This window comes from Lytechinus pictus, chromosome 12, assembly GCF_037042905.1.
Source record: "Lytechinus pictus isolate F3 Inbred chromosome 12, Lp3.0, whole genome shotgun sequence".
Lineage (NCBI taxonomy): Eukaryota > Metazoa > Echinodermata > Echinoidea > Temnopleuroida > Toxopneustidae > Lytechinus > Lytechinus pictus.
The window spans coordinates 3645982-3652255 of NC_087256.1; positions in this window are offsets into that span (position 1 = coordinate 3645982).

Here is a 6274-nt window from a genome sequence, read left to right on the forward strand (position 1 = left end):
CAGTTGCTCACATTAAACAATATGATTCAAATAAGGGTCCCACTTCATAAAGATGTGATTAACATGACCTTGCAATAATGGCAACTACCACAAAAACTTTGATTTTTTTATGAGTCAGGGCCAATATGTCTTCCGATTGATAGTTTGATTCTTCATTCTAAATTATATTTTTTTTAAATATTGGTTTTAAATCTATCTACAGGATTAATATAGCTCTATCTGTGAATAAATCATATAATGAATAGGGCAATTATCGTTACAATATAGATCTGTACAATTCATCACAATATAAATGACAAGTCAAGATACATGTAAACATGAGTTATAAAGGAGTTAAAACAATAACTAAAATAATATAAGAAAATATACATGAATTTATTCTGCATATTAAAGGCCTTTGCTTTTTGTTACAATTTTAACCCTGAGAAAGAAATATAGGTTTTTAGCTTGGTTATAATCTAAGTTTAAACTATAAATAAGGTATGTGTCTTACACACATTTTGTGTGCACAACTTCATAACCAACTTGGAAGAAGTATTTTACTTGTATGTGAATAAGAAAACTATTGCATTATGTATTTATGGTTGCAAAGCCTTGCTAGTCTTAGATCCATCGGTTGTCTAGTCGGTATCCAAGTAACGACATGCACAATCTCCATCAAAGGAAATTTATTCCATCAATGTTGCTATCATAAAATATGATTTTAATGACGTGTGATGTCAATTGTATTAGGATTTGTTTTGATGTAGAATGCAAGTTAGAGTGAACAGAATCCTACTTCTGTATATTTTACAGTAATCATCTATCAAGGGGGGGTTGGGGCACTTCCATTGACCAGTGGATACCAGGCATGATCATGGGGTTTCGAAAAGCACCCTTAACACGTATTTTCCATATTCTGAAAATGCACCCCTTAACAAGTATTGGCGTGTGAAACCCTACCCTTAACAAGTATTGGAAACAAAACGATACCCATGACAAGTATTCCCTGAATTGACCCCCTAAACAAGTACAGCGATATTTTAGTTATGTCGGCTTTACCTTTAGTTTACTCACATTCGGTTTAGTACCACCCCACCTCCCACACCTCGCTCAAATCAGAATTCTAAACACCTAGTGTTGGGGCAAAATGTACATCCTTTAAAAGCATTTTAGTCTTGTTTATATCCTTGCAAATTTGACTATAAACATATAGCTTTCCTTGCAAAATATATACCCTTTTTTCAGTATTTTATTGTTTTTGACACCTTATTACATTACATACGTAATGTGCCCTATCTTGAAAAAGAGATCCTTTTTACGCGTTTCTTTGGTCGCGTCTGGTATCCACTCATCAATGGAAGTATCCACCCCCCCCCCCCCCCCCCGGGTCATCTATATAGTATTATATCTACATGTGCCTTGGAGAGGCAAGGACGGGGAAAAAGTTAGACTGAGGCTTGGAGTGAAATAAAAGAGTCCCAAAATCCTAATTCACTGAAATGTTGAAGCTTATCTAACATTTCAGATTTAGGTTGTGAAAAGTAGCCCCCCAAAATAAACAATTTTTTTTTGCCTGTGCATGGACCCCCTGTACTTGATCCAACAGGCATATATTGATATCAAATGTTCAAGTCAATATTTTCATTTTCCATTTAATATGTCTTAATAAGAAAATACACTGTGTAATCAAAGACTCGATTTGAAATTATTGATTGGGGTAGCAGGGATATTACTAAGTTACATGTATGAGGAAATGAGGAGAGAAGCCCAGAATAAAGTAATAATAATCAAAATGACACTCTCTTAACTATATTTAAGAAAGATTGAATCAATCACACCTCTTTGTAGGAAAGGGACCCTGGGCTCGAACTCCTAATCAATCTGAATTTTGTGATAAATTTCTTATACTTCATCCATTGATAGAGTGAGAGGCAAGTCAGGCACACAGATTATTTATTCATGTGGAAGTGATACCCTGAATGAGACTGTGTGACTCATCCGTCATACTTCATCATGTATGCAGATTCAGGTAAGCATTCTAAGAAGCATTTCATGAAAAGATTTGTCGCTCATTTTCACTGTCTGCATTTTTATTTTTTATTTTTGCTAATCATTACAAGGAACTGCAGTCATTTATAACATACATCAGTGAAAGTTTCACTGACATGACTATTAATGAAACACACCTCTGTTCATGCATGTTTTCTGCAGTAAAGGTGTATTTAATGTAAATAAAGAGTTGGGTTATAAAGTCATACTGAAGCCCTAATATGCATCATCCTCAACATGTAATTTCATTATTTATACATACATGTACACTATAACATGCATTGAATGAGTATATTGGACCAGTGAAGTAGTGTGTTAAATATCACACACAAGTGCTTTGATGCTCAATGCAAGTCATACTGCATTTGAGCGTTGTTGCCCAGTGGATTAGTCTTCTGACTTTGAAACAGAGGGTCATGGCTTCGAATCCCAGCCATGGCATTATTTCCTTCAGCAGGAAATGTATCCACATTGTGCTGCACTCAACCCAGGTGAGGTGAATTGGTACCCGGCAGGATTAATTCCTTGAATGCACTGAGCGCTGAAAGGCAGCTCAAGCTAAAGCCAGGGTGATAATAGTAATAATTAACAATGCGCCTCGAAAAAGATTATTTCTAGATAGATAGCACTATGAATGCCTATTAGTATTATATATTGCTTATGCTTCCTCCCGGGTACCCATTCAAAGCTGAATAGAGAGTGGCATCTAGCCAAAGGATGCCTTGCCAAAGGATGCTAGTGCCATTGTGGGATCCAAACAAATAACCCTCTTAGTCTGGTAGGGAGGTAGGGTTCCCATGCACCCGAATGATATATTTTTTTAACCTATATTTTTGTAATCTGTAAGATGTGTAGTGAATGAATTTTGATGTTCCCAAAACGAAATATTGTCCCATGGGGTTCAAATTCAAGATGGCGTCCAAAATGGCCGCCATATTCATGGGATTTGGTTTTTCGTACATAGATTCCGACACAAACATTCATTTGCCACAAAATTAGTGTCATATGAAAGATAAATAAATTTTCTACAAGTTGATACTATTCATGGGTGATGAAAAGCTAATTCGGCTGAGATTTTAATAGGAAAAGTGCAATTTTTAGAATTTTTTCCAAAAAATTGAAAATTTGCGAAATACATAATTTACCATAAATCTAAAGAAAATAAAGGAATCGCCTCAAAAAATTCTAGAAAACTTTCTTAATATACAATTATTAAGTGGACGAAATTCCAAATCGATATCGTTTTTAGTCACAAACTTATAATGTCTCAAACTTGAAAATTCAATTTTCAGAAATTTAGCTTTTTTACTGCATATCGGAGACTTGGATACACTAATGTATATTGTCACATTTTCAACCCAGAAAATGGAGAAAGGCCTTAAAGGAGAATGAAACCCTTGAAACCAGCTGAATCCATATCAAAGAGAAAAATCAAAGAAACATATTGTTGAAAGTTTGAGGAAGATTGAATGAATAATAAGAAAGTTATGAGAATTTGAATATTGAGATCACTAGTGCCATGTAGATCCTCCCATCGGCAATGCGACCAAGATCTGTGATATCACACACGTACAACTCCCTCATTACTTGAGTACTTATTTCACTTATATTCTCACTTTTATAGAGTCTATCACAAGGTGAGGTGTTCTCTTTATGAGAGGACAAGTACAGAGGTTTCACAACATTATATCATTGATGAATCATTTGTCATATGATTAGAATGAGCAAAAAGAGATGTTTTGGGGTATATTTTCAGTGTCCAAATGGGAGAGTTGTACGTGTGTGACATCACAGATCTTGGTCGCATTGCCAATGGGAGGATCTCCATAGCATTAGTGATCTCGACATTCAAATGCTCACAACTCTTTTATTGCTAGTCCTATTTTACTCAAACTTTTGTTCATCTTATTCTTTGATTTTTCTGCTTTCACAAAAGCTAACTTGCTCCAAGAGTTTCATTCTCCTTTAATAAAATGCGAAATTATGTATTATTTTGTTGGTAGATTTTACTACAATCCCTTTATTCTTCGATTTAAAGTTGGTTGATATAGTTTTTGAAAGAGTTAAGACTTTTGGCCAAAATTTGTATGTTTTTGGTTAAAAAAAAAATGCACATGCACTGTTATTGATCAGATTTATCATGAATGTTAGTAATAAATGCACAATCTCAACATTCGATATGAAAGAGGATGTATCAACGAGAATATTGGCAGCCTTCATGCCACCATAAGTATCTTCATTTGCTTCAGATAAAAGGAAAATATGCTGAATGTATTAAGCGATTTTGCGCTAAAGTGATGCCGAAAAGCAACCTCAGTGTGGCAGTCACACCCATGAAAACGATTGCAAAGTGATGAATGGTATGTCATTCAAATAATACAATAGCTTGGATCAGCCTCTCGCATCGATTGTGTTGGTATGACTAACACACCGTAATGTACAGTATGTAATGTGCATGGTAATTAAAATGTGAATCAGAAGGATGTAAAGGCAAAAAAGGTGTTTCTGTTACATTATAAAGAAATTTATTAAATGAAGTATCTTAGAAACAGTTATAAGATACACTTGCACTGCAGGTAATTGAGATGAAGTTCTTACACATCAATACACAACTCAAAGGAATATGTCGAAAGCTACCCCCACTTTATCTGTATTTTGAATCTATGGCCTGCATTCCTAAATCAGGTTTATCTTCGAACACGAAATTAGTGTCATATGAAAGATGAATAAATTTTCTACAAGTTGATATTATTCATAGGTGATGAAAAGGTAATTCGGCAGAGATCTTAATAAGAAAAGTGCATTTTGAAATTGTTTCCCCCAAAATGAAAATTTGCAAAATACTTGATTTACCATATACATGTATCTAAGGAAAATAAAGGAGTTGTCTTGAAACTTTCTAGAAAACTGTCCTATATAATAATATACAGTTATTAAGAAATTGAGTTGTTTTTTACTGCATTTTACAGACTTAAATGTACTATATTGTCATTATCTTTACCACCCTTTTCAACATATTGATAAGTTTTTCTAACCTACACCTTTTCAATCCTGGAGTCGTATACTGAATGAATTTATTTTGATCTTCTGAAAACTTGAATATTGTCCCTTGGCCGCCACCTTGACCTTGGATTATGACAAAAAAACTCTTAACAGAACTTTTCAATTCGACGTCATAGGAAAACAAATTACAAATGTTTTGAGGGTATTCTGATTATGAGAAATTAATTGAGTGGGTTATCTTTATTCTTTACGATTTGAATCAAACAATTCTGGTACATTAAAGTGCCAAAAATGACAAAAACCTCTGTTGACCAATGTAAAGAAGGGGAAGGTCTTTTTGGAACATTGAGATGTGTATGGTTGTGTTATTGGTTGTGTTATCTATTTAATATTTTCAAGAGTAGAAAATGTGGTGACGAGTCAGTACCAGGGAAAAGGCCTCCTGTAAATGGCATTTTACAACTTGCAACAATTAACTTATATCATGTCAAAATGTAAGCTTTATGGTTCTTAGGGAGGACTTTGCCGGACAGGCAGTCAATTTTAGAAGTCATTGGCAGGCTCATGTGCTAGATTTGGGCGATCTTTTTGGGCTAAAACTTTGTGCCAATGTGATCTTGAAAGCTATATTCCTGATCCAGAAGTTGTAAACTTTGGACTGGAAAAGCAATTTTGCTTGCTGCAAAATTCAAGAGATTTTTATTCTCTTTGAGAAAAAACCACGGAATTTTCTTGGTTGCCATCCAGGCAACCATGATGGCAGTTTTGGTTGCCAATGTCACCCGGGCACCGCTAATTTCGAGCCCTGCTTTGGAGTGGGGATGGTGGAGGGGAATTCCCTCACGTGTGATCTGTTCCTTCTCAAGATTCCTCCGCTCGGCTTTGATACTTCGTAAGACCTGGGTTCCTCACAGACTTTGGATGCTTTAGCTGGTATCCAAGTGTGTTATCTTGGATGTATAACTCTCACTGGCTGTCCTACATGCAGAGGTGGTAGATTAGAACTTGCATGTCGATAATGCACTTCCTTCACCTTGTCTTGCCATTCAAGAGAAAATCAGTGGTAGTAGAATCTCTCGAGAAATAGTGACTTGATAATGTGGTTCTGATGGGTCTACCAAATAACATTTCTGCTGGTGATCTCAAGTTACTTTCGACTGGTGTTGCTCTCAGGTTCATCATTGCTAGTTGACTGTCTTGGCCAGTCTGAGAACATTTTGTCAAATGATTCTTGACTGTA